At 46.8% G+C, this 25,751-nt stretch overlaps 2 long non-coding RNA genes across 4 annotated transcripts; one reads left to right on the top strand and one right to left on the bottom strand.

Moving 5' to 3' along the window:
* Window positions 1-1,494: 1,494 nt before the first annotated feature.
* LOC146271971 (uncharacterized) lies at window positions 1,495-4,514 on the bottom strand. Its single transcript, XR_014767125.1, has 3 exons — window positions 3,580-4,514; window positions 2,849-3,143; window positions 1,495-2,424 (listed from the first exon to the last, which is right to left on the bottom strand). It is a non-coding gene; the product is annotated as an uncharacterized LOC146271971 (long non-coding RNA).
* On the top strand, window positions 4,408-25,131 carry LOC146271972 (uncharacterized). Of its 3 annotated transcripts, none has more exons than XR_014767127.1 (3): window positions 4,408-4,544; window positions 5,708-5,821; window positions 24,988-25,131. It is a non-coding gene; the product is annotated as an uncharacterized LOC146271972 (long non-coding RNA). The 3 variants fall into 3 exon arrangements; XR_014767126.1 differs by lacking the exon at window positions 4,408-4,544 and adding an exon at window positions 5,090-5,228; XR_014767128.1 differs by lacking the exons at window positions 4,408-4,544; window positions 24,988-25,131 and adding exons at window positions 5,090-5,228; window positions 11,942-12,316.
* The last annotated feature ends 620 nt before the right edge of the window (window positions 25,132-25,751 follow it).

Consider the following 25,751-nt stretch of genomic DNA (forward strand, 5'->3'; position numbering starts at 1 on the left):
AAGGGCCTGCTGGAGAATTGCTTGATGTCTGCAATTACTCCAGCGTTTGAACGGACCGAAACCTTTAGAACTTCCATCCCAGGAGGATCCTGGATCGGAGCTCCTTTCATGTCTGAAGGTTTACAGCACCTCTCAGGCCCTAGGTGGACCGAGAAGCTGTGTAATTGTCCCGCTCAAAACTCCTAGGTGGACAGGATTAAACTTCTCTAGAGATGGATTGTTAACAGACAAAAATGTACAGCCGTCCCTAGCAACAGCGGAATGTACTGCACCGAGAGCAGCAGATTTCAAAACATCCTGCAATAAAATGTAGGAAAACAGAGGCACAAAAAGGGAGGGGGGGAAAAAAAGTGAACGAGAGTATCTACGATCTTATTTGAATGTCACACACTCATATCCACACCCGGTCAGAGTTTGTACCGAGAGATAGAGGTGACGTGACCCAATCCTCCCAGGCAGAGAAGCTTGAGAGGGACACGAGGAGAGCCACCCTGAGGGAACGCTACGACACCTATTAAAACAGCACCGCGCTCCTCCGACCTCCGTCGAGGGTCAAACCTTAAGTGAGGAAAGTGGCTCCTATTCAGCGAGGGATCCAAGCCCTCCAGATAAGACAGTGGGGCCTGTCATGTCCAGGGGTTGAGCTGGGAGTGCGATCCGTCACACCCCAAGCTCTGCTGTCCTGTCCTGGCTGGGCCTCCGACACCTCTGTCCGGCATCTTACAGGGTGTGTGTCTGTGTGTGTGTCTGTGTGTGTCTGTCAATGTGTGCGTGTTTGTGTAGTGTTGGCGGTGGTACAATGCATGAGGGGAGGAGATATCTGTGTGTGTTTGGTGTGTATTTGTGTGTATATGTTTACACTGGTGTGATAGTGTGTCAGAAAGGCATGCTTGTTCTTACTGACCTGCCCGTCTGTCTGTCTGACTGGAAGTCAGAGAGAAATGACCAGGAGGACAAGGATGTGTGTGTGTGTGTGTGTGCGCATTCTTGTACACGTGTGTGTTTGAAACAAGTAGTGAGTGTTATGTGTGAGAGGTATGAAAACGTGTGTGTAGGAGTGTATGTGTGATTGTGTGAGTGTGTATATGTGCATGTAAGGGGGGGGGGGGGATGACAGACTAACGCCGTCCCCCCGTCCCCCCCCAAACATGCACTGACAAGTTCTAGAGTTCAAACCACCAATTACTGCGTTAGGGCAATCAGGAGGTCAAAGACTCCTGGTCAGCACTGGTCAAACTCCCAACGACCAAACACGTTAATTATTAAGCCGAGTAGACTTCCAGTGAAGGAATTTCTCCTTGTTTGAGTTGACCTTTCACTCTACAAAGGAGCGAAATGTGGTCTAAATGAGTGCATGGTTGATAGCCATTGGTTTGAAACTGGGCTTGACACAAAGGATAATTGTTATATTATAGACAACACAAAAACATTTGTAGAGTTCACACGACAGAACATATGGTATTGCACATCGTTTCATTTCCATCATCTCTCAGTCTTTCAGCATATACAACAACAGTAGACAGGTTTGATTTTTACTCCTTTAAACCACGATAACAGCGTGATAAAATAAGACCTAGTCTTTCTTGGCAGCTGCTTGTGTTTGGAGTATTAAGATAATCTGATGATATTTTGCCTTCATCTGTGCCATGGCTGAAGTCCTGCCCCAAACATGGAGGGAGGGAGGGAATGGAGGAAGACTTAATGCTGCTTTTGTCACTGGGATCTAAATCTTAAACCCCAGCTGGTTTGAAATGCAGATTTACTAGATGCAGCATATGTTAAGGTTGAGATGAAACTGTTTTCACACATAAACTCTCGTTCGTTCTCGAAAGGCATCACATAGATAGAGATCACAGACTGTACGCCCCAGAGGAGAATCTGATTGGACAATAGACTTCTTTCCCGTGCTCCGAGGATCTAGGAACCATCTAGCGTAAACGTAGCAATTCACAACGCATACATTAACCTGAATAAAAACCATTCAAATACAGGTTGAAAAAGATCCTCGACCGGATCTTCTTAACACTCGTCCCCACGGACTGTCCTCTTTCCTCCCCCAGCTTCCCACCAAGTTCCCATTAAGGTTATAAATGACAGTAATTGAGCCCCGCTAGTTTCTAAATCATGGCTAGGGAGTGTTCCACGCCAACAGCATGTTTGGTTCCCGCTCCGCTCGCTCGCCCGCCCCACCTCGTCCTCACTCTGAGCTCAAGCCCCGGCGTCACGGTGCGGCGGTTTAATCCATGCTACGGCCACGGCTGGCCTGGGAGGGGTTAGAGGTTGTCTTCTCTGCTCCGCAGGCCTCATTGGGTCCTGGGCTGGGGGGGCGTTCACTGGGGGGTGAAGGAGCACATTGGTTCCTTGAGAAGGCCTCTTCACTCTCCTCCCTCCACTGGCCATGGGTGTAGGGGGGGAAATGGAGTGCTGGAGAGATGGATGGAGGAGAATAAGCGGAGAAATGGATGGAGGGGGAGGTTGAGGGAGGTAGGGGGGGAGGGAGGGAGGGAGGGAGGGAGGGAGGGAGGGAGGGAGGGAGGGAGGGAGGGAGGGAGGGAGGGAGGGAGGGAGGGAGGGAGGGAGGGAGGGAGGGAGGGAGGGAGGGAGGGAGGGAGGGAGGGAGGGAGGTGGAGAAAAAGAGAGTGGAAGGAACGGAGAGACAGAAAGAGACGGAGGAAGACGAGTTTTGGGAAAGGATATTAAGGCACAATGAAGACCGAGAGGTTCAGAAGCCACAGGAGAGTGGATTTCCGGGAGTAGATATGCCAGACATTTTTGATGGTATCCTCCAGACTGCTTTCAGCATCAGAGCAAAAGACTGCATGGGGTTAAACAGTGTGTGCTTACTTACTCAGTAACTCTTCAGGGACATTGCCTCCACAAGACAGTCTTTGTGTTATTGATTATCAGGGCCAGACAGCATAATAAATCAATCAATATGGACGACTGGAGGAAAAATAAACTAAAGCAAAAAAACAACACCATACTGACCCGTTAACAAAAATAAAATATTGTCATTGCTGGAGTTCTCTAACGGTATGTAGAATACGACCTTAGCTCAACAGTCCTTCGCGCAGGTCACGATTGAGGTCATTGTGCTCCTTTGTTGTTCAGAGCAGTGAGTGAATCTGAAAGTGTGAGTGAGGCTGAACAGAAGCCAAAGGCATTGGATCAATATTTGAACAGGAGTGCTTTGGCGAGGCAGTCAGTAGGCAGGGCTCAGGGCTGCCCAGGGCTGGTCTGGGACCCACGCCAGACGACCGTCTGGGAGACAATCAGCCTGGTAATGCTTTATGAGCACTCTCCTTGATACATTATGAATGAAGAACCCACCTCTCTGCCACCCCCCCCCCCCCACCCCGAAATCCAGCCCAACTTTCACGCACACCCGGGCTGCCACAAACACACGCACATACAGACACACACACACACAGGAAACATCCACACACATTGACACATTCTATGCAAATATTATACACCAGGAATATTGTCTACAGCAAACACACGTGACACACACAGACATACACACTACTTAATACACACACACACACACACACATACACATACACATATACACACTACCTGACATTCTCCTTTCGTAGCCTAAAGGTTCTTTTTTGCTGTCTTTCCCACAGATGTCGTCCCCACTGATCCTCTATTGATTAATGGTCCGACGCGCAGCGTGACGGGGTGAGAGCTGGTGAGACGCGGATACTTCTCTCATTATGGAACTCTTCCAAGTCCTGAGTGATTTCCGAAGCAGTTTTTTGTTCTCTTTTTTTCCAAAACATTCGTGAATCAAATAATGGACTGAGGCACAGTCGCTTTTAAGAGTTAATGTCGACTTCTCAAGGACACTTTTTGTAATGAGTGTAATGGCAGATGAATTATTAAATGAGAAAAGTAAGTAGGCTACTTTATCCTATTTACCGCAAATCCTCTTTTAAAACTCAAATGTATGAATATTTGTAAGTGTTATTTTTGTGCCAAAACCAGATGTAACAGATCTCCAATGGATAACATAACGTCGGATACATTAGTAGTGATTTACAATGGTCCCTGAGGTTTCGCTTTTAGCCTGGGCTTAGCCTACGTTATAAATCTTTTTCTTATCACAACCATAGCAAAAGCACAACTGAAGTGTCTTAATTAAATCCACACTTCAGTCGGTAATAATTCTCCAACAGTGAACTAGATATGTCCATGTACAATCCCCCTGTACGAATCTGTCTCATAGTCCACATGACATTAGGGGCACACTCTCGCTCTCCCCGGTTTCCTAGGTAACTGCTCAGAAATATATGAGGGGTTTCCAACAGGGGAATATCAGCATGCCTGCGCTGTTCACTATTCAAGCGAGGCACTAATCCGTGACACCCTCTGCGCCGCTATATACCACCTCGGAAAACCGTCCAATCCTCCCCACACACAACACGAACACCCGCTACCCTGCTAGCACAGCCGCATTATCGCTCAGAAAAGCAAAACGATGCGACAACTCCAGTTGCCACGGCAACGTCGTAACTTTGACGGTTCCGCATCAACAGGTGACTTCTAATGTTAGGTTGTCACACTCTGAACCCCCCTTACACACACACACACACACACACACACACACACACACACACACACACACACACACACACACACACACACACACACACACACACACACACACACACACACACACACAAAACCACACACCCAGACACAATACCCCTTCCCCCTTAGGCTACTAGTCAATTAGTCTAAATCGTAATTAGCCGTCCATTTGCCAGGGTTCATTTGCATGGTTCCAGTTGATGTGTTTACCAGACGTCTGTGGGTATCGCTAACCTGATTAGCGCGGCGTTCAGCTAATTTATTGGATGTATCCAGTGTGGTCGACAAGATTGTCGTTATAAACACAAAAGCTAAGGAAAGTAGATCCTGACAACACGGCTGTGAAACACTGTGCCAGTGTAGACCTTTGTATTGTCATATTAATATTAAATAACATTAGTTATTAAATTAAAATTAATAACGTAAATCATTTAGGCACTTCGAAGGTTACAAGGTCTTAGGAAGTCTGCACAGTTTGTCGTCTGCCAGTCAAAAAGGAGTAATTTCCAGTCGTCTTGCTTGCAGCAGACACAACAGTCACCAGGCTATTTTGACCCAGCGACAGGCCTCCTATTTGCAGCTGTCTTGTCACTGTCATAACTCAACTGCTAATGGATGTATCCTGTCAGGTTGGTGAACTAAAAGGAAACATTTAGTTAAAATTGTCTAAAAGACAGGATATCAAAGCAAATTGTTCAGGAAGCTAACAGGAAGGAGCAGCTACAACGTAGGCTATATAAACACGCAGTGAGACGTCAATGTGAATTTAACCCTGAAAATAACCCCGTGAATTTTGATAGGGTAAGGTTTCTGCATGTAACTAATCTCCTTCATGTATGTAAACAAAATGAAAGTGGATATAAATGTCAAGTAAATGTCACAGGAGTGCTGAAACACTTAAAGGCATATATACGCTAGCGTGTTCGTTTATTGCACAGCACGTCCCGTGAGCTGGAAACCAGAGGATGATTATACCAGCTATAGGAGAGTGTTGATGGTATCACACCTATTTAAATATAGCTCTCTTATCTTCCCATAGATCACATCCAGCCACTTGGTGTGATGGCGCAGGCGAGACTCTCAACTCATCCTGTTCCCTCTCCCTCAGGTAAACCCAGGATCTAGACCAGCGCTGGACTCAGACTGAACCTGCACCCAGGACCGCATGGTACCCACTCCAACCGCAGCCCTCGAGAACGTGTTTAGGGATGTGTGGCTCAAGGTACTGCAGTAAACATGCTAGCTCACCTTAGAGCTTTGTCAAGGAAGAACAGAACAGTGAAAACAATTGTTTTCGTCCGTACTCTAATTACCATACATATTCCAACTGTTTTCAGTTTCAGGGATGTTCAAGTGGTCTGAGAGAGAGAGAGAGAGAGAGAGAGAGAGAGAGAGAGAGAGAGAGAGAGAGAGAAAGAGAGAGAGAGAGAGAACTTTGTGGTGTGGCTGTGATTAAACATTCAGCAGGCTTATACAACACACAGGTACCTCAGTGACTAATAGTCATAATGATGACTGTTCTAAGTATTCCTTTATGATAGTCACTGACTATCATAAAGGAATACTTAAAACAGTCATCATTACCACATCGTCATTGGTGGTCACAGCTGTAGAGAACCATCTCTAGGAGACGGCTTGGCTTGGTAACAGAGCCCCTGAGTTCATTATCACTGCAAACATTTGCGTATGTGTGTAATATGTGTGCCTGTCTGTGTAACTGTGTGTGTGTGCCTGTCGGTGTAACTCGGTGCGTAAGTGTGTCTGTCTATACGTGTGTGAGTGAGCACGTGTGTGCGTGCGTGTGTGAAGGGTGCGTGGATACCTGAAGCTCAGCTGGTGCAGGATTTATGGATCAGCGGTCAGTGAAAGCCATTCCATCAGAACAAATGATGGCAGAAAAGACACATGCTGGACATCAGTATTTGATAAGGACGACGTCTTTTATTTCAACCCCTTCGAGAAGATGGTTTTTCAATTGATTTTACATGCCTTGAATCCGAGTTATTGAGAAACTGTATCATTGCGAGAAAACGAATGGAGATTTTGATAGAAAAGTGGATTTCCTTGAAATTCCCTTGCGGCCCATCGCACGCATGGCATGAGTTCCCTTTGAGAGATAATTCATTTCCTCTAGAGAAGGAGGACGTGCATTTATGTATTTGGGTGATATTTCTTCACTTAGACGTCAGGGTTAGACTGACGGGAGAATGAGCGGGCGAAGGGGATGTGATAGATGACAGGGTCCTGACTGACACAGACAGACAGAGGCTGGACATAATCATTTAAACTGACAAGCCTGGATAGACACATAGGTGAAAAGGGGAGCAAGAGAGAGGTGAGGGGTGGGTGGGGGAGAGAGAGTGCAGAGAGACACGACAAAGAGAGAGAGGGCAGAGAGAGAGAGAGAGAGAGAGGGCAGAGAGAGAGAGAGAGAGAGGGCAGAGAGAGAGAGAGAGAGAGAGAGAGAGAGAGAGAGAGAGAGAGAGAGAGAGAGAGAGAGAGAGAGAGAGAGAGAGAGACAGGTCAGGCAGTGTGCTGGGTGAGGAGGTTGAGTGAAAGGGCCTGTCTGACAGATGCTCCCTGAGGGCTGAACTGGTGTGTGTTAGCACTGGCAGATGATAGCAACAGCAAGAGAGCAGACGGAGGGTGGGTGTGTGTGATGTGTGTGTGTGTGTGTGTGGGATGTGTGACAGACAAAGATGACCCAGGCCAGCAACACACAACACACTGGAGCAACTAACAGCCAGGCAGAGAAGAAAATAGATAATCAAATGTGGCCTTTCTTTCCACAGACACTCACTCTCTCACTCACACGCACACACACTTTATTTGAACTGTTGACCAGACACAGTGTGCAGGTGAAAATGATGACTTGATACTGACAGAATAGCCTCTTCAACATGTCAGGATGCAAGGACAATAACAAATGTTTTTTTTAAGAACACTACATATGTTCCTCCATCCTCTCGGTCTCACTCACAGTAGACAAAGCTAAAGGTTTCGCAATCCACACCATTCTGTGCCAAACGGTTTTCTCCTCCAGGTGTCCTTTCGGCGGCTAATATTACGGTGTTGTCAATTCTCCAAGGCCTTCTTCGGGGAGAAGGGGGGAGGGCAATGCCTCTGTGGTCTCCCTGGATGTTCTGTCTGATGCAAGCACACAATGGGGGATAATGGCCTGATGTAATGCTGCCTCCATCATGGGCATTAACTGACACTGGGGATCACATGTCGGCCATCTTGGCTCTAAATACCCCAGCGAACACAATACCTGATTCTGTCCTTAATATGACACATTGTTGATTTGGTTGTTGAAGGACAAAGAAAATATGCGAGATAATGCTTGTATATTTTAAAGTATCTAGTTGTTTTTAATGTCATTATCTTTTTGACATTTCAGTAAGTTGTTTCATTATAACTTTTTTTTATAGTCACAGAGCGTAGAACCGCAATTCAATAACCAACTAGTAACATGAACTGTTCACACTATCTAACAATGTTTATATTAATTATCAACACACCAGCATTTCTTTAAAACACCCTGAACCCATTTCACCTCACCTTTCCCTTCTGTACTCCAATCAGCGGGCAAGTTCAAGTCTACACGGTCGCCATGGAAGCCCTTCAGCCAATGGGGAGTGCTGCTCGCAGACTACCGCGCAACAACAAATCCCACTCGTCCTTCACACTTCTAATCCTAGGAGCGAACCTCCGTCTGCCTGGACAAACTTAATTAACACCCAGCCACTTATCAAACACCGGCTCCCAGCCTTTTCCTCTAATTAGATGGTTTTTACATCAACGGCGACGGGTGATGTTCAACGACCTCGAACCATTCGCGAATACTGGGAGGGGTCCTCGGTTTCACTTGCTCCCCCCGTCTTTGCATCAGCCGCAGCCTAAGCACCGCCTGAGTGCGAAGCAAGGCTATTAATCACACAGTCATTAGCTATGCATCAATTACTCTTGACGCCTGTCACATTTTTGATTAGGGGGTGCCGCGAAATACGCAAGACGGAGCGATTGCATATTTAACAATTCGCTCCAATGCGCTTGCCAGCCTTTTTTCTGACCCCCTTCCCCGCACATCTGGCCCAGTACGCCCGAACAAGGGGGCGAACTTCCCTCCCCAAACCCACCCTTAGGACAGGCTGAAGACTCGCGGTGTTTTAAAATAGCAGCGGGCAGATCAGTTACATATCGAGATTTGAAACAGTAGGCCTAGATTCGTTTTGTATCGGCCATCTACAGTTCTGAGAACAGGAGTGATGTTGACTCTTGTGTTCAGGCCTGTTGAATCTTACCCGGGATTTTAGCCTCTTGCAGTCCTGTACTATACCCGAAAAGGCTACTGTCTAAAGTTTAACATGATCTGTTGTTATCCTATAAGCCTCCCCAACCTAAGCGATACAGAGAGAGAGAGCGAGAGAGAGAGAGAGAGAGAGAGAGAGAGAGAGAGAGAGAGAGAGAGAGAGAGAGAGAGAGAGAGAGAGAGAGAGAGAGAGAGAGAGAGAGAGAGAGAGAGAGAGAGAAAGAAGAGAGAGAGAGAGAGAGAGAGAGAGAGAGAGAGAGAGAGAGAGATGGATAGAGGTATGGAATGGGAGGGAGGGAGGGAGGGAGGGAGGGAGGGAGGGAGGGAGGGAGGGAGGGAGGGAGGGAGGGAGGGAGGGAGGGAGGGAGGGAGGGAGGGAGGGAGGGAGGGAGGGAGGGAGGGTGGGAGGGTCGTGCCTACCCCTGAGTGAGAGAACACATGATTTGCTCTCCTGGGCACTGTGTGAATAATTGTCAAGCCAGATGATAGGAAGTCATTGCTCATCCACAGAATCTGTAAACAAAAACATTACATCACCCTGACAACAAGTTTGGTACATTATGGGATGTACCAGGACTAATGGCAGAGACTAAACAACAGAAGCATAGCCTGAAGTGTAAATTCAGATATTTTGCCATTATTTTTCACATGACTGTTTTGCCCTAAAGTCCGTGACTCTTTGAGAAGGCTAATGGGGAGGTTATTATTAAGTGAAGGTTTGGATGCATCCTGTGATCTTTTTTCACTCTGAACATAACCTGAGGCAAGTTAAATCACTGTTGGCTAGGCAACAAGCCAAATACAGGTCGTTCTTCTCTACAAACTCTTTATTTTCTCTCACTTCTTTCTCTCATCAAATCCCTCTGACTTCTCCCACTCTCTCCCTGTCTATCTCAGTCTCTCTCCCTTTCTCTCTCCCTCCATCCTCTCAGGCCAAACTAAGCTGAATCATTCTCAGGGCTAGAAAGGTTCGACTAAACCCAAGCTATCGCAGGCTCCAGAGAAGTGCCCTTAATAAGACTAAAGTAATAGTGGACATGAGAAGGAAAAGTAATGAAAAGGTTCTCAGCTTTAATTGGCTCTCCCAGGTCTATTAAACACTCGCTGTAGTCGGGTGTAATTTCTCTCGATCCCGGCACTCGATACGCAAGTTCAAAACGGGAGTTAATTTAATGCGGATAGAGCTCCGTTGTTTCATCACAAAAGATTGCACGAGAGGATTAATGGCGCGCATTTGAGGGAAATCCAATAGAGCGGCGATTAACGTTCATTTGAGATCTAGCACTTGCAGGTTCGGTGTATATGCTCGATAATCAGATCATATTACCTTTCTTCATCTGAACACACAACATGTAATTTCGTCCCTGAGGGAGTGTATTTTTCATCAACTTATAAGGGCAAAATCATCTTGTTGAAGAGTGATGGTAGATTACAGGAAAGAGAAAATAAAGGCTTTCTGGCTGGTCCAGGGGATTGTTCAATATGTAGACATATATATGGTGTAGACATATAGCTTCAACTGGAAAGGTTGTTGGAAATGGTAAATCTTTAAGGGACAATCAAGTCTTTGTGTGTGTGTGTGTGTGTGTGTGTGTGTGTGTGTGTGTGTGTGTGTGGGGGGGGGGGGGGTCAATATAGGATAACCGAACCTCTCAATGCCTTCTCATCATCAGATATCTGACCATTAGATTACCTGTAGTGTACAGTAGGCTAGTTCTTCAGGAAGCCTGACCACTTGAGATTTTTTACCACAAACCTTGCAGCAAAGATCACGTTTCTCCTTTTCTTAACCCTATCAGCCCCACTTCTCCATCACAAACGCACACACACAAAACATCCCTCTAGAGGCCTGAATCCTTCAGAGCCATGTCACCGTGGGCAACTGTGGTCTAAGCATTCCACCGCCCCGCCCAACTGCTGATCCAGCATTCAAACCGTCTAAAGCTGTGGGCTAATTTCATTTCGATTCATTAACATGAATGTATATGTATGTGCCACTCCCCCCTCCACCGAACGCCGATGATCCAGGATATGGTGAATGGTAATTAGAAATGGATGTGTTGTGGGAAGGCTCAGTGGTAATGGCGTCCCGGGGGAAACTGGGATGGTAAACCTGAGGTAATCCTATTGATGTTCCTCTGCAGGGTCTAAAAACCCACAGCAGTTCACACACAAGCAGCCTTTTTGCTCAAAGTCGTGGTAACAACCAGGTGTTATTTGTACTGTGGAGTACTGAGAGAACTCAGTAGAGTTCCTTCAAATGTAAATGCGAGGGATTACAACTGTGGTGGCTGTATCAGTCGTTGCTTGATCAACCAAACCCCCTGGTTTTTCTGTGAAAGAATTGGAAGAGGGTGCTTGGCGAAAGAAACGTATGTGTGTTGAACAGTATGAGTGTTCTGTCTGCGTGTTGGTTTGTGGATGTGTTACCAAGCTTGTATCTAGCAGGTGTATACGTCTTTCCTTGTTTGTGTGTGTCTGTGTGTGCCTGTGTGCCTGTGTGTGTGTGTGTGGTGTGTCAGTTATCTCCTGTGTCAGCCTGTCTGTGTGTCATCTGGCTGTGGCTCCAGTCAACACAAGCCCACCGGACCATACCGCAGCACATGACAGCTTGTGGGGTTCTGAGTCCAGGGGACCTTGAAATGGGTTTACGGGGCTCCTGTGATAGGATTGAGAAGGCTCTCTTTCCATCACTCCCCTCCCCTCTCCTCCTCTCACCCTCCCCTCTCCTCCTCTCACCCTCCCCTCTCCTCCTCTCTCCCTCCCCTCCTCCCTCCCTTCTCCTCCCCTCACCGTTCCCTTCCCTCCTCCCTCTCCTCCTCCTCTTCTCCACCCATACAGAATGCAACCCCAGCAGAGCATGAACTCTTCCATGTCCCTGACTCTCTCTCTCTGGGCAAACAGGGAAAAGTGTCAATTCATTTAGAGAGTGTCCACGTGTGTGTGTGACTGTGTGTGAGTGACTGAGTAGATCTATATTGAAGTCTGGGAGCCGGGTTAAAGCGTGTCTTTGCCGTTTCACTCCACAAGGCAGACATGACTTATGACACAATAAAAGCGAGACTCTACACCCCAGAGGTGAGGACGCTCCGTCTGCAGCGCGTTATCAGCCGTCCATCAGGGACACGGAAAGAGGACGGAGACGGAGAAACAAGTTATTGCTCGCCATCTCCCATCATTCCCTCCATTTCGATGTGGGCGGAGAATGAAGACAAACTGCTGGGTGTAATTGCTACTGAAGTCGGGCTGATGTAACCCCAAAGACATCCTCGGCCCTGGATCTTGAACCATGACAACAGAAGACGTTAACTGTCCTCAACACCCCAAAATTGTTTCACAATGTCTGTCAGTGAGGATGGAGATGGTTCAGCGTTAGACAGTAGATCAGAAGGATCCCAGGCTCAAGCCCCCTCCACCTCACCTCCCCTCACCCCCCGCCCATCCCTCCTTACCCCTGCTCCACCTCACCTCCCCTCACCCCTCGCCCATCCCTCCTTACCCCTGCTCCACCTCACCTCCCCTCACCCCACGCCCACCCCTCCTTACCCCTGCTCCACCTCACCTCCCCTCACCCCCCGCCCACCCCTCCTTACCCCCGCTTCATCTCCCCTCACCCCCCGCCCACCCCTCCTTACCCCTGCTCCACCTCACCTCCCCTCACCCCCCGCCCACCCCTCCTTACCCCCGCTTCATCTCCCCTCACCCCCCGCCCACCCCTCCTTAGCCCCGCTCCACCTCCCCTCCCCTCACCCCCCGCCCACCCCTCCTTACCCCCGCTTCACCTCCCCTCACCCTCCGCCCATCCCTCCTTACCCCCGCTCCCCCTCCCCTCACCCCCCGCCCACCTCCCCCACCTCTGTCCACCACTTCGCATAAAAGCATTTGCTAAATTAAAACCTTTTACATGGCATTTCACATGACTTCATTATCACGGCTGGTTCCCATTTCAGCCCCAAAACAACAAGTGTAGGCCAGGGCAGTGAACGAGTATCTGTCAAGCGTCTTACGTGAACCCAGAATGACACCCTGGTGAAAACGCACAAAGGGATTAGGAAAAACATCTGTCATGTGTATCCCCTCAGACGAGTCTCATCACACGGATGTTACGTGATTATCTGAACATGGGTGATGCAGGCTGCTCGTTTGGGAACAACTTCAAAGGTGCAAAACCCCCTGGTGCTCAGTCCCCCGAAGGCTTACGCTTCTCCCCATAGCATGCTTGGGATAATCTCTCCATGACACACCTCTGATGTTCGGCTAAAGTTATGTCTGGGTCCCTCCCAAATGAATCCTTCCATCCATTCCTTTCCTCTTTCTTCCATTCCTTTCCTCTTTTGTGGGCAAGTATGGAGAGTAGTGCTTTGAGGCCGGCTTTAAAATATTGCCCCTTTTTTTTTGTTGCTTTCTTTCTTTTGCTTACTTTCATCCATCTATCTATCCCTCCTTCTCTCCCTCCATCACAGCATTGTCTGACACTAGAAAGTAGGCAAGAAAGTAAAGAGAGTAGAAAAGTAAAAATATTTCCACACAATGCTAAGCCTGCTGTGGTCAATATATTTTGACAAAACAAAGAAAATCTTCTGAGAGAATTGAAAATGATCTGTGCGAGAACAAGGTGAAACGTAGCATTCCCTCCCAGTTGTTGTCTAAATCCGTCCAACAACATTGTGGACAATCGGCTGTCAGGCCTTCCTTCGTAGGTCACGGAGCAACAGCTTTCTACTTCTCGTTCTGTAATATCAACCAGACTCTTTCAGTCCTCACCTCACAATCTGTCTTCAGGGCTTTTCTTTAAATGTCACGGAACCCTCATCCACACATCTTAAAATGTCATGCCACTACCTTTGGAGTTTTCATTAGTTCACCGTCTCTCTCTCTTTCTCCCTCTCTCATCTGGATGACTGGTATATTGGCCGTTTGGTACTCCATACATCCATCCATATCCATGCGCAAGAGCCCCTCTCCAAACACCACACCCTCGCCACCGTCCACACGCACTAAAACTTTTACTTTGACCTCAACAGTTTGTCAAGTTCGTTATTCTCATTCGGTACTGAAAGCAACCGAAAACAAAACCTGTCAGCCGGAATGAGAAATGATATTCGCGGAGCTTGTGAGCAGGAATGTCTCGTCATCCAGACAGACATTATCGTGTGGAGAAACAAAAGCGCACAACACACACACACGCAGGTCCGACCAGTAGGAAACCACTGTGCTTCCAAACACGCGGCGCATCCCGATGGCTTTCAACCAGAGCGTTGGCATGGTAGCCTCCCCGTCCTTCATAGCATCTCATCGCCAGCAGCCCCTCAGTATACAGCGCCAGTCTTTTGTCTGGTGTGTCAAAAATCCTGCCCCGCTCTCAGAGGGCCACGGGTAATATTTGCAAATGAGCGCACAGCCCCCCCCCCCCTCTCCCCCACTCCCCCCTCCTCCGCCGCTGCCATGGCAACAGGCCCACCGAGTGCGCTGCTCTCGACACCCGGGGAGGTAGCGAAGAGTCGCTGGTGCTCCGCCCGCCCGCCCGCCCGCCCGCCACCCCCCTGGCCCCTAACCCTAACCCCAACCCTCCGCCCCCCCCCCCCACCTCACCCCCCAGGATGCATAATGTAGTGCCATTATTGTGATCCTCATACGCCATCATCACCTCACCCCCCTCCTTCCACTCCTCCGCCAATCTAGTCATCCAGTCCATCTGTTTTAATCACCTCCTGTGGCGGAAAGGGTGGTGGGGGGGGGGGGGGGTGAGGAGGGGGGGGGGTGAGGAGGGGGGGGGGTGTGAGGAGGGGGGGGGGGTGTGTGAGGAGGGGGGGGGGGTGTTCTCTTCAGTGCCCTTAACCCCTTCCTCTACACACAAGAGCTCAGATCAGGCCCTAGAGTCAATGGAGATTGGACTATTCAGTTTGAGGGTAGCGTGTGTCTATTAAAAAACTGAAGCAAGAGCAGAGTGAACCGGTTGGTTGCTGGCTGAACTGATGAAGACGTGGGAACACCCGCTTAGTTTTACGCTCGGCTGTGCTCTCCGCTGATGTTCGTCCGCCAATTTTTATCCTTTTCGCATCACAACGACCTCGGCTCCCGCGGGGCCACACAGCGCGCGCTAATGGAGAAGGCCAGTTCTTCTCCAGAAACACCTCCATCTCAAACACATCAACAACGGCGTGCCTGGTTTTAATTCCCCCCCGGACCAATCGCTCTCTCCTGGGTTTGGCACGGGAGCCGCTCTCGGCGTCGTTCAGTGCTCCCGTCCTTGCCAGGGCCTGACCAGGCATGGCCAGCTTGGGTTGGCTCGGTTCATCTAACCCCGCCCCGGCAGAGTGAAGAGAGTAGAAGATTTTCCCCTAAACTGCCACACGACCAGATGACACAAGCCTCTCTGCCGTCTGTTTCTGCCCCTCGGAACGTCGGCCAACAGATTGTGACAAGTCTGTGACCTCACAGACGCAGCGGTGGAGCGCGGACACGAATCTGAGCTTCTCAGTGGGCGGACAGGCGAGGGGCTGAGAACTCTTCTACCCAGAAGGCCGAGCACGGAATGTGACACGTGCTGCGATGCTCTGTTGGCAGTCTGATGACCAAGCGACCAAACAGGCCGCGCTGTTCGCTTGTTAGGGAAGAAACGTCTTTGTGTGGAGATGAGAGAAGGCGTCGGCGTGGCGTGCGGACCGTGACTGAATATGTGATCTGGCTTCCAAAGGAATCCTTTTTTCATTTCAAGACATTGCAATTATATTGCACATTATGACGCTCAATACAGCCTTTTATATGTAATTTCTCTCTCTCCCTGTCTCTCATTACAGAATCTTTAGCAACATTATACAGAACAATTAAACGGCAAGCTTCATGAAACGCAAGCACATTATCTATTAATGCAAAATTCTAATTAGTAGGCTGTGTTGTTTTAGTAATTTAGTTTTAATGATATGGATGACCCTGTGTAATATAGCCCACAGGCTGTAGAATACCAGAACCTCTATATAATACTTCTTTCAAACCGACAGCAGTAGGGAAAGAACGTTTGTGAGTTAAAAAGGAATATCGCATGAAAATGTATGAATTCAATGAGAATACATTACATCCAAGCAGGATATCCAGCCAATCTTCCGTTTATGGCGGCTGCTCGATCCGCAAAAAAGGTGCATTGAGAAACACAAGAATAAGAAATTGGTTGTTCTGGTCCAAGTCTTCCTGACAATACTTAGGTAGTTTAAACCTTGTGGGTCCCCTCGGCAGGATAAGTTGCAGGGATCAAATCGCAACTCAAAAGTCTTAGATGGTAAAAGCCTGGGGGCAACTCTGCTTTTTGGTGTTTGCGAGCGTCATACATTTCCCTGAGCAGGACTGACCTCCGTCAGGTGTCTGATGATGTCCACCACAACCTCTGCCTCCGTCCCCTGAGACTCTCTCTCTCCTGCGGTATCGGAGAACAGCTCAGAAGAACACTGACTAATTTATACGTCTGTTTTGGGGGAGCGAAAATAGCCAGGGGTCGTCGGTGTTGTGTTGACGTGTTCACGGTACTGGGAATACGATGGAGTTGGGTGTCGTGGTGGTAGAGTCTTTCCCAAAAAGAACGCTTCCCCCCCCCCCTCATTCGTTAACTTATTTTCTCCATCTTTCGCCTGTTTCTCTGCTCCCCTAACAACCAAATACACTCCCAGCAGATTAATGAAGTGTTACCTTATCTTATCGGACAACATTATGGTTGGGAGCAGACGAGAGCAGGGAATACCATGTTACAAATGTATGTATTTATGAGGGGCCGGGGGGGGGGGGGGGGGGTTCAATAGGCTATTGTGCAAATGTAAAGCACCTTTGTGTGTCAGCAACATCCATGTACAAGCAGCGTTGTGTAAATGGGGGTAGCAGTTCTACCACTTCACATTCTTTTGTTACCTGGTTTCTGTAACACTGAGGGGGGGGGGGCAGGTGGGTGGGGGAGGGGGGGGGGTCAGTGTGTACACACCTTTGTTTCCATGGCAACTCACTATATTTTTTTTTTCTCTGGCGTTTGTTCTCTCTGTCGCACCTCCATAATTTACCCTCGATGGTTCCTCTACACACATCTGGTTTCACGTCACCGCCTACGGTCGCCAGTGAAGTATGCAAACAGACAAGAGTGACATGAGTTACGTATCGTAACGTTTTGTTTCACTGATAAGACCGACATACGTCTGGCGTGTACCGTACAGACGCAGGCATGTTGTACGATGCATGTATGATGCACGCATGATTAGAGATCAGACAGGCCAAGCGGTTTCCCATGGAGCTGCCGTCAGCGCCTGGCTGATTTACTCCCTCCTTATTGTTTCACAGGCAACTACTCCGAATCCTTCACTTCCTGTGTTTTCTTTATTGAACCAGGAAGATGTCTGGACTGCCTCAGATGAAAGACGTGCAAATGTCCTTATCAGGCGTTAACTGAGGCAGGCTCCTATCAGCAATTTTCGGAACCTCCTTGCAGGCCTCGTGGTCATCGAAAATCGGGTTTTAGCATTTCACTAATTGTAGTTGTGAAAGATGTTTTTTCGTGACTGTTTATTGACAGCTGGCAAGCCTAGATGCCAAGCCTGCTGAGCCATGGCCTGTTAGCTAACTGAACTGTTAGATAACTGAACTGCCACTGGAGGAATATTCAGAGGATTTAAAATCTGAAAACATTCAAAGGAGGTTTGTTGAATTTGATTAAAGCTGAATCTAGGCACTTTCAGTGGACTTTCCTGTCGTGAAATAGGATTCAAGAATGTCTGAGAAACTGTGTGAAAACACAAAAAAAATGCATCTTCCAGATTGGGAGAAAAAGGGGAAATTCTGGCCTAGCCAGGTCCTCAGGCCATGGTATTAATTAAAGTTGACCATGGGTGGTGTGAAGAAAAGGATTAGGATCCAAGTTGTGGTGTCAAACTGGGCTGACAATATGCTCCAACTATGCACGCGCTGCAGGGTCCCTGGGGCCTGGGCCAGCGGGTGATAGATTTATCAATATGACACAGAGACACTAGTTCTGTCTGCTCTGACGGCTGCTGGAGCTAGGCGTGTGAGTCGTGATGAATGAATGTTTCTGTGTTCACGTTATCTCTATATGTTATCTTGTACTGCTCTCGGTATTCATTAGAAAACTGTTCCTCTTCTCAACAGAGAAGATGTTGTGGAACTCCTAATGGCAAAGGTAAACTGTAAAAATAGACAAAAACGGTCAAATTAATATACTAATGTACTTTTGCAAACACACAAAGATATTATAATTCCGTTTTTCAGTTACTTCTGACACAAAAAGTAATTCAATCTTTTCACAATTCTTTTTTTTCAATCTGCAAAGAAGGCGTTAATCCTAAACCGTCTTTTTCTGTGGACGCCTTATTTAAGTTCAGGCCGCCCTTTTAAAGGTAAACAGTTATACAGCAGTGACCAGTAGCAAACCTGTTTACCAGTGGAACAAGAGATACATGGCTTCCTGCAGTGGTCGGTGATAACATTGTCATCAACGGCATGGAAGCTTCCTCCAACCAAGACTAACACTCGGTTCCCCAAGACCCAGATAAAAATACCCCTTCTCACACTGCCTGTGTGGGTTATCTGGACAGTCGCTTTTGGGGGCTAAGTGCCAGCTTGTCGGGGTGGTTTACACAATGCTCTATACATAGTACAGGGTCAAACTGCCTGGAGGAAATGGAACTAACTCTCAGCACTTCAACACTCTGGGGTGAGTTTCATCGGCTTGTTAAGTACTCCTGGAACCTCGAAAGCAAACTTGCTGGAGAAAAAAAAAAAAACACATTCAAGGTGACTTTCCATTCTTCTAGACCACCCCAGTAATGAAACAAACCCTAAAAAGAAACTCACCAACCCTCCAACTCCGGACACACACAAAGACACACAAAAATCCAACACCAGCTCTAGAGATGTTACGTCCTACGCTCCCCAACCTGCTGGTTCTTCCAGCTGCACGTTTAGAGAAGTCTGACACGCCAGCCAATCGTTTCACAGCTGAGGGAGGCAGTCCCATCTCCCAGGATCATCACACAGCCCGGTGATTGTGAAGGATGATGCACTCACTCTCTGTTAACAGGTTCACAGAGACGAACATGCTTAAGCCACCTTGGGCTAATTCAATTCCAGCGCTTTTCCAGAAGTAACAGAGTGTGCCAGTAGCTCCTAGTATTGAGCACTGGGAAAGTTGTGCTCAGGTGTTGAGTGCTATCATCCAATATGGCTGAAACAGCGAAACTGACATTTTTTTTTCTTTTTTCCCAGGGATGTTTTTCAAATATTGTTTTTGTGGGAAGTGCTCTGCACTGATATGGAATATTGAGCTTTTTTGGGAATCAGTTAATGTTTTGGTTGGTTTGTTGTTGTTTTAAAGTTAACAGCTAGGCTAATCCTTTTATTCACTGGTCCACAGATATTTAATTAGTAGACTCAAACACACACACACACAAAGACTGCAATATAGCGACCAAAAGACAAACATCGGTACAGTTCACTTAACACCAAAACCTCTTCTAGGGAGAATTTACTCAGTTGAAAACAGTTTTTTTTTTCTACAAAGATGAAACGGTTTGTTGTTCAAACCCCTTGAGTTGAGAGGCAACATGGCAAAATCACAAAAAGCAATCCACCCAGCAGCAGTAAAATGGCAATGAGAATGGCAAAGTCAGTAGCTCACTTATCCTCCTCACAAGAGCAGCATCAACACCACCTAGTACCTACTTCCTCATCTCACTGCACACAATATTCATGACAGGTTTCACAACCCAGGAAATATGATCTACTAAATATAGCGTTTGAAAAGCCACAACTTTTAAATATCCTTTAAACTAAACAGCCTACGGAAATAGCTGATACAATGTTAGCTGTATTTCCTGCACGTTTTCTTTCATTAAATAAAATGAACACACTTCCCTCTATTTGGCCCTCCCTTTTTCCGTGGGCTTACTACCTGAGGTGCTGTTCTCCTGTCGGAGAGATATCCTAGCTTGACGGAGGGCGTGCTAACAGCTTGTGAAAGCCTCCGTAATGACAATGGAACGAGCGCTAGGGTGTTTCGTGCGTCCCATAAACCTTCATTACCAAGGTTCTTCCACCGCCCATAAGGAAGGAGGTGGGCAGTTATTAAATTCATTACTCTGTTGAATGGTTAGGAAACAAACATATGTCATTAGGGGTCTCAACAAAATATGCCCGTTATCCAATTCTGGCAGGCGAGTGGGTAAGATGATAGGGTGCAAGGGTATAGGGTGGCAGGGGAGAGAAGGCCTCGCGTCTTGATGAGTCCGACATTCTGTCGACATAAATTACAATTATTTCCGGCTAGATCATTTGAGAGTGCTACTTAGTGTTGGTTTGTCCGAACGGACATAACCGACAGACTGACAGAATGTCGTAGGCTAATTGTCTCAGAAAGCATCACACGTTAAGATTCTGTTGAGGAGGTTAACGTCACTCCCTCAAGACCTTCGTTATGGAGAGTCGGTTGGTTTTCTGCGTGTGAGAGATAAACCGTAATTTCTGATTCTCATTGCAACATTTCACTTCTGTAGCAAAAAAAAAAAAAAAAAAAAGAATCTCCAACATCACATTGGAATAACAGCTGTAAATGGAAGTACTTGGGGCTTTAATTTCACGACATTATATCACATACAAACCAGCGGCAGTTTCTTAAACCCCAACTAGGTCATGAAAGACAAACAGAGACATCACGGCGGTTTACAACGGGATTAGTCATTCAGGATTAGTCTCAGTGGGGTGCTGTCATAACACCATGCGAAGAGGACAGGAACATAAACAAATGGGGGAACTCTAACCTGTTCTTTTTTGAGATAATATAGCCAACAATACCCTACCGAGCACATTTAACTTTCTGAAGCATACAGTGGATCTTGAACAATATGCTGCTTGCATTTCAAAAGAGCTGTATCTCGACAGTACGACTACACACACAGGGTCTCTGTAAAGTGGCCCTTTGATAACTATGCCCTAGCTAGGATGACCATCCAGTGATGCATACAATACCAGGAAACAGAATGCCGTGCTGATGGAGTTGCAAACTGTAACCAGACAAAACTATCAATACTCCGTTATTGACAAGAAAGCATTAGAGAGAGATAGAGATTAGTTTATGGGTCAGGATATGGAAAGTGTTGTGGGTGATGGACACACGGTTTGTATACTCATCTTACCCCAAGTGTACTGTGAAATAATAACAGGCACTATTGCCAAAAAGTCGGCTGACAACCTATTTACTGTTAAATAACGTGCTATTGCAAGTTTCATAGACCAGACTCGTTGAGATGAGACACAATGCACTGTGAACAATGAGACTTGGCCTGCTGTCACTGGCGACCTGCCATTTGGCCAGAGAGTTGTTAACATGGCTGACCAACAGCTAATGTGACTCACCACTGATTTCATCATATCTGCCCCCCAGTGCCTCTTTGTTAGTTCAAATTAGCTTCGACACCGACACTCAACACTGTCGCAACACTTACCCAGGGATTCGTGTGGCAGTTTGATGAGTCAGCTAGCTAGCTAGCTTGTTAATAAGTTGGCTCACTTTGTTGCCATATGGAACCTTCAGAGATGTCGTTGAACTGTTCTCTACTCTGGGAAAAGGAACAGCTTGGCCTTTTGAGTCAACGTGGAGCTAAAGTTGAAATCGACGGCGGCATCTTTCCATAAACAATGAAAACGAGCGTTTACACGAATGCACGTGGGCGTAGCGCTAACTCACACGCTCCATCAGGTTCGTTTTTAGGGGAAATTAAGTTTTCGCTAAAAAGCGAGATGGAGCGTTCTCTGAGTGTGGATCAGTTCAAAGCTGTAATATCATAGACGTGTCGAACTTGTCACCATATCAAAGGTTGCCTTCATCATGCGGTACATTTCACCACTGTCATTTCTCACACAGTAGGCTCGGCCTAGCTACACCTTGACGGCACATACTTTCCCTTTACGCGAAGCAGCGAGGTAGGCTAAAGCCTACATTCCCCCTCCCTCTTCTCCGCTGTGCCTATTTCGAAACATTCACCTCACAATTTCTCTTGATGCTACTTTCCACCCTGTCACCAGTCACCTCACGGAGGAATTCCAAGGCAAGCAATGCAAGTCACAGGAGTAGAGACAGACAGATAGATAGATAGCTACAGTGTGTCCTATTTAAGTAAGTCTTTCTTTATACTTCCCTAGAGATTCCTCCACCCTGTAATCTATCACAGACGTGTTCATTAGTCGGTGTGTGCGGAGCGTTCAGTAGAAGACGCTCGCCTGGGAGCTTGCATTAACCACAGCATCAGTCCACCATATGTTGAGATCTGGGAGAAGAGAGCGGCAATTAAAACACTTTTTGATCGTAATATCCTCTTGTCTTGAGGTAAACTCAGACGGAGGGAACACTCACTGTACTGTGAATCTGGATAATTTAAGAGAGATTATGCTTTTTTTCGGATTTATTTCTGGATAGGACAGGAGAGCGGTTAGAGAAAGAGAGCGAGAGGGAAAGACATGCAGGAAATGGCCTCAGCCGGATTCGAGTCCAGGGCCCTGCTTTAGGGAGTCGCTTAATGGTATGCGCTCTTACCAACAATAAACCACCGGGGCGCCCCAAGATTATGCATTTTTGACTGATTTCTCTCTCTCTTTCTCTTTTTTCCCACTCAGAGGGGAATGCGAACAAATGTCAATGTGCCTTTAATAACTTGTGACCTTCTGTCACAGTGAATGTTCTTGTCATGGGAATTAGGGCTGTGATTGACAGTTACCGTGGCAACCCAGACTGTCAACAGAGATCTGAATGAACTGTGTCACGGGACACCAAGTCAGCAGGGGTTTGCGTAGATTACAGTGAACCACCGGCTGTGAAACGCTCACAAAGCACGTCAAACAAGGTTACTGATAACAGACAGATAAGAAAACGTGTATCCATGCTTCATGTCACTCTTTGTCATGACTTTGTTTGACTGCCTTTTCTGACTTCCAAAGCATTTTCTTTCTCAAATATTTAATTAGGAATATTTTACATTTCACATGGGACAAAACGCCTCTCCATCAGCCCTTCTCTGACATATGGAAGAGATGAGAAGGGCCAGTGGGTGTCTATAAGACACATGAAAGGTATCTTTCCATTGTTGTTGATGACACTGCCGTCTCTGTTCATTGGTTATTTTCAGCCAGTGCTCAGGACTATGGTAAGGGTTAGGGTTAGGTGGGTTAGGGTTAACCCAGCGTGGCTTCCCGGTAGTTGGAGTGAAAGTCTTCACCCAGGGACCTGGGTTTGAATCCGACCCAGGGCAATTTCCTGCATGATTCCCCTCTCTCTCCCTCTCTGCTTTTTCCTGTCTCTCTCCTACTGTCCTATCAATAAAAAAAGGCTCAAAAAATAAAGTAGTGTCATTAATCACAAAGTACAGCTGGGCCCGAGGTTCCAAAATAAACTGCATCCAACATGGGAGAGCGGCTATCAGGAAAGTTCAGGGTAGCCCTGCTGAGTCTCACGTTTGCTGCATTGATGATTTGCTTCAACAGCATGAACTCGATGACTTTGACCTCTTCAAACGAAGTGGAAGTTTAAAAAAGCTTGGCACTGCTTTTGGTGGATATTTTTTTTTTTGGGGGACACTGTGAAATTTGATGATAGTTCCTGAGTGATTCACTGTGCTCGAGCAAAGTTGAGTCAGCTTTCCAGTACTGACATTAAAACCCATAGGCAAGTATGATATCATTCTGCATGGTGGTAAAATATTGTCACAAATCCAGTGCTCTCAAAGGAATATTACTTACAATTACGGGCAGAAAGGGATCTGCTTTCCCTAAAACATCTTTGTTTAGGAGTTTAAAGGTCTTATGAGAAAGCAATACATCACCCTGTGAGACTTCTTTCTATTGCATCACACATCCCTTGTGGATAGAAACATAATCCACTCTCTTGATAAACCCTCTTTAGAGATTGTCTGCCAACGATGAAAACAATTAATAGTGTCTGAATGAAGCTAATGATTCTCTGACTTAATCTGCAGGCCATTGAATCCGTCTCTTAGCGACAATACCACAATCGGACTATTGTTAGGGATGGGAAATGAGAGATGGTCTTCCAGTGAACTTTTGTTCTGTGCCAGTATGTCCACACACGCACGCATACGCACGCACGAACACCCACACACACACCACACAGGGCTGTGGGTTAATTACTTCCCTGGCCGGACTGAGACACACGGGGGAGATTTGGCGAAGCGGGAAGAGATAGGTTTGGTGTCGTTGGTTTGGTCACGCTGGCAATTTACCCCTCAGGACTACATTCTTCAGTCCTGCTGGCTGAAATGGCCAGATGGATCCAGCACATGTACAATACACACACACACACACGTACTGTACACACACACACAACCATACACACACACACACTCACACACTTACTAAGCGAACGCTGACTCACATACAGTGTGCATGCTCTCATAAAAGCACATGAACAGCCACAAACCATCAAGCGCAGACGCATAAAAAACACACACACACACACACACACAATCACCTCCAAAAGCAAGGGAATCTTTATGTACACTACAGTATATACATTCGACAGGAACCATGACAGGGATGAACAACCGTTTAAGACAAACAACTCAGACTAATGTAAACATATACTCTACTGTATATCTCAGATGGAAAATGCACTCCAGGAAGTAGAGTACTGTATATATAAACAGCGTGTCACTGATTGTGTCTGCTGAAATGATGACACTCACACTATTGACCTGTTTTTGATGACAGGCGCAATAAAGACACTAGGTTGGAACAAATCACGGTCATACGATAAAGAAATTGCGTTTTGCAAATACCTTGTGGGTTTACAGAACTACAACAGCCATAAAAAAGATACTGCCATGTGTAGCCTTACATTTATTACTCCACCGCATTAAAAAAGCAACAACAAGCTGTAAATTGCTCTCCGGTCTAATAGCTTAATTGCTAATCTCTTCTTCTAGGACAGTGTTTATTTCATTAGCTTCATTTGTGCCGATGCAATCTCTTCGCTAATTAACTTGTTTGGATTGAATTTCTACCCCTTCTTATCTTCTCGCAAGGCAATAAACAAGCGAACGAACGGACCACCGAAGAAAGACGCCGAGCTGTGAGACAAAGACGAGATGAATTAGAAACGGCTCCATGCAGTCATCTGAAGAACAATAGTTATCATGACAATAAACTGTCGAGTTACCAGAAAAGCACCAGAATAATGCCGTCATGTCCTTGGTTTCAAGTGTCAGGTTTATTTGCCTTTTTTGTAACAAGTAGCAGTAACAGGTAGGCCTACCGTACGTTGGAATGCTTGGTACAACCCCCCCTTCGACAGTTTAACACCATGATGCAGCGCAGTCCTATAGGACTACAGTAAACCACACTGAACACACATTAACATTTCTGAAAACGATTACAGTGTGTGACACTATTCCTGAAAAATGACAAACAATGGACGTATTAAATGGATGTGGGCCACCTCTTTCTGACCCATTTTGCACTTTTACCATCTGGTTACAGTGGGACCTCACACTCATCTGACACTTCCAGGCCTCTCCAGAGGCATCTGGAAGCCTTCACCGGTCGGCATTTTGTTTAATTTGCTATGTATCCTTGATCCATCATGTGGACTGAATCGAGACATGGGTGTTAGACTTGGTTGAGCACAAGAGCTCTCCCGCTCTCTTTCCTCCATAGTGTGATCCAGGCCTTCCCAGTCACTGGGGGAGAAAACACAAATGAACCGGGATGATGAAGGCTTGCAAGTTTTTGTAACCGGTGCAAAAGGTGTGTGGTTTCTTTATCATGTTCTTTTGTGTTGAGGAAGACA

Source organism: Hypomesus nipponensis, chromosome 10 (genome assembly GCF_054491055.1).
Source record: "Hypomesus nipponensis isolate SF chromosome 10, ASM5449105v1, whole genome shotgun sequence".
Classification (NCBI taxonomy): Eukaryota; Metazoa; Chordata; class Actinopteri; order Osmeriformes; family Osmeridae; genus Hypomesus; species Hypomesus nipponensis.